Source organism: Sinocyclocheilus rhinocerous, unplaced genomic scaffold (genome assembly GCF_001515625.1).
Source record: "Sinocyclocheilus rhinocerous isolate Xijiao unplaced genomic scaffold, SAMN03320098_v1.1 scaffold404, whole genome shotgun sequence".
Taxonomy (NCBI): Eukaryota; Metazoa; Chordata; class Actinopteri; order Cypriniformes; family Cyprinidae; genus Sinocyclocheilus; species Sinocyclocheilus rhinocerous.
This window is the reverse complement of record NW_015628680.1, coordinates 27,595-31,234: the sequence shown is the minus strand read 5'-3', so window position 1 is coordinate 31,234 and position 3,640 is coordinate 27,595. Positions and strand designations below refer to the sequence as shown.

General features: G+C 42.2%; 1 pseudogene; it reads right to left on the bottom strand.

Moving 5' to 3' along the window:
* Window positions 1–3,640, bottom strand: part of LOC107737958 (kinesin-like protein KIF1C) — a 29,470-nt pseudogene that overhangs the window by 17,732 nt on the left and 8,098 nt on the right.

The following is a 3,640-nucleotide window of genomic DNA, read 5'->3' as shown; positions in this document are numbered from 1 at the left end:
GTGTGTGTGTGAGTGTGTGTGGGAGTGTATACAGACCCCTTTAGGTGAAAACACTCCGACAGTTCCTCCATCCTCTTTAATAGACACTCCCATCTCCGCCAGAATCGACTCCCTGCACACAGGAAACACACGGATCACATGACCATCTGAGCGTTTGCATCACAATCTGAAACGAACTTGAATGAAGTCATTTCAACTCAGTTCGTTTATTTTCAGGGACAATAAGTAAATGAAGAAAAGAAGTAAATCCTCAAAATTAATGTTTTATTATACAATATTTTATAACTCTTGTAACTGTAATTTTAATATGTCTAATCAAAAACAGCTCCATGCTGGAATTATTAATTGCTTAAAAAACAAAAACTAATCTTGTATTGTCGGTATTACTAGTGCTGTAATATTGTTTGAAGGTTTATCTTGTTGCTATATCATTTTTGTACACTTTAATGAATAATAATAAACAGGTAAAATTTAAACAACAAACAAAAAAAAATCAATAAATATCAATATTTCATATTCACATAATTGTTTATTTGTGTTGTTTGCTCATTTTGGATTAAATCTGCTTGCTAGAAGTGCTTTTTCTTTGCAGAAGCATTGAGCTAATAAAATACTTCAACCCAAATCAATATTTTTTTATTGACTGTCATCTGGTGTTTTAGTGTCAGACCTCAAACAATCACCTGCAGCAGTGAAACCAGTGTTTACCTCTCCAGTCGGATCGACTCGGTCTTCCTCAGCTTCTCCTCCCACGTCTCATTCAGCTCAGCGATGATCTTCTCTGTTTCCTGCCAACACACACACACATTACTGATTCTGATTACCTCAGGCTCCGCCAACCACCACGGCCCTGCCCCCTCGTACCTTCAGTCTCTCCACTGCTTCCTCATTGGTTATCATCTCGCCCTGAAACTCTTCTAATTGGCCGCATCCAGCGAGAGAGGCGGGGTCCCTCTCAGAGGCGGGGCCTTCTCCCAGGACAGGTGCAGATGTGGGCGGAGCTCCATTGGAGGCGGGGTCAGCAGGCATTAGGTATGACATAGGTATTACAAGGAGAAGGTGACTTATGCGGACATTACCCCATGTCCCCACTTTTCAAAACGCTTATAAATCACACAGAATGGAGTGTATTGAAAATCTGAAATAGCACAAAGTTTCCTGTGAGGGGTAGGTTTAGGGGTAGGGTTGGTGTAGGACAATAGAATATACGGTCTGTACAGTATAAAAACCATTACGCCTATGGAGAGTCCCCACTTTTCACAAAAACAAACCTGTGTGTATGTGTGTATGTGTGTGTGTGAGTGAGTGAGTGAGTGAGTGAGTGTGTGTGTCTGTGTGAGTGTATACCTGGAGCAGTCATCAGCCGGCTCAGTCCTTGTGACAGCAGCAGCTCTCTGAGTCGGTTCACTTCCTCCTTCAGTTCTCTGATCAGACGAGCATTTGGATCCTCATTAATTACAGCATTACAGCGGATCTGCTTCGCACGGTCAGCATATCTGCACACACACACACACACACACACACACACACAACAGGAAGCTCTGAAGAGTCGCACAGATGGATGATTCATCGATTGATCGATTGATTGATGTACCTGAGAGTACTGAGTGTTTCCTCATAATTAAAGTGTGTGTGTGTGTGTGTGTGTGTGTGTGTGTGTGTGAGTGAGTGAGTGAGTGAGTGAGAGTGTGTGTGTGTGTGTGTGTGCGTCTTACCCAGGTTCTCCTTCAGTATCCAGGTGAGCACGGAGTCTCTGTACGGGATGAACTCACTTTTCCTTCTTTTGCTGTTTTGCTGTGTTACAAACACACACAGTTCAAATACAGCAGAAGTAATGATCATGATCACTGACAGACACTCAACAGTCATTTAACAGACCGAGGATTCAAATGGTACATAAATACACCACTAGCTTCTCTCTGACAGTAAGTTCATCTCATTACAAACCCATATGAGTTTCTTTCTTCTGTGGAACATAAAAGAGACGTACAACAGAATGTCCAGGTTGCTCTTTACCACATCATATACTTTTACTGTATTCAGAAACATTTTACTAAAGATTTATGGAGCACTCTTGTATTTCACAGGTCTGGAGCGACACGAGGAGCCGTACATGAGGACAGAACGATCATTTCATGAACAAAATCATTCAGTAAAGTGTCTCACCATTTCAGCCAGAGCGGAGATGACTTTCCCCAGCGTGGTGAGAGATTTATTGATATTCGCACCTTCCTGATGTACATTGATTAGCAATGGATTATAAATATACTTAATTATTATGAAAATACCAGAGATGGCTTGAATAACACAGATAAACTATATTGTCGCAGTCGAGTGTTTATTGTCTTTGTTTTATCATTCAAAACGTTTATATGTTCTGTTTACTCAGTTACAGCTATAATAGGTTGTCTTTGTCCATATAAGGGATTTCCTGGAGGGTCATGAGTACAGCTACTTCTGTGACTGGATATGTGGATTTTCTGTGCGAGGGCGCCCTCTGGCATCCAGTATGAATGAAACAGACATCATGTGTTTATAGTGCTAATGGCCAGTCCATCATTTTTTGGGGGAATTTTTATTTATTTATCTAAGTATCGGTTCAGGCACTGGAACCGTTTTAAAAGTATCGATTTGACACCGGTATCAAAAATAACCCAAACGATACCCAACCCTAACACACACGCGCGCACACACACACACCTTCTCTGTGTCGAGGCTGGTCAGCTGATCTCGGCGGCGCTGAGTGAAGACGATGGTGAAGACGGCGTGTGATCGGCTGCTGGTCTCGTTCATGTTTGTTGCTGCCACCGTCCTGATCAATCAAACACGTGACAGTGAGGAGCGTTTCACCTGAGTACAGCAGTAACGAGTGTTAATGTGAATAATCGCTGGTGTGGTTTGTACCGGGCCTTGTTCCCCGCGTCCATGAGGTCTCTGATGTCGTTGTAGGACGTCACAGCGAGTTTGGACAGGTCCTCGACGTACGGCCCCATGATGGGATGCTCTCGCACCCGCAACGCTCCCTTACTCTTGGGGCTCAGCAGATCCCGCACTCGCTCGCAGTAGATCTCCATATAGGACACCTAATTTTTTTAATTAGGGTTACCTGGTCTTTACTTGATAAACATGATTCCCAGACTCACCAGATTACTGAGTTCACCTTTGGTTACTGCGTTTAACTGCGTTTTACTCATGTTTTTAACTATTTCTTTAAATGTGAAAAATATTATCATAGGATAACAGAAGTTTTAGTATTTTTTAATCAAGTTCAAATTATTTTTTCATACTTATTCAGTTTCAAAACATTCCTAATTGAACAAATTATGTAAAATAAATACACGTTTCATCTCAGCATGTGTTATCTTTAAATGAAAGGGTGTGATATCATATATATCTGTCATGGGTCACTCTGCTCTCTGAGATCACATGTGTGTTTCGGTGATAGTGCGGAGTGTGAAGCAGCACCTCTACGGAGTAGGAAAGATCAGGATCCGTGTTCTCACTGGTGCGCTTGAACAGATCTTCACACATCTGCAGAGAGACACGTCACGCCTCAATCAAACACACTCACAGAAGAACAGCAAAACAACAGCACACGATAAATCTGCCATGGTCTCTGAAGTGTGTGTGTGTGTGTGTG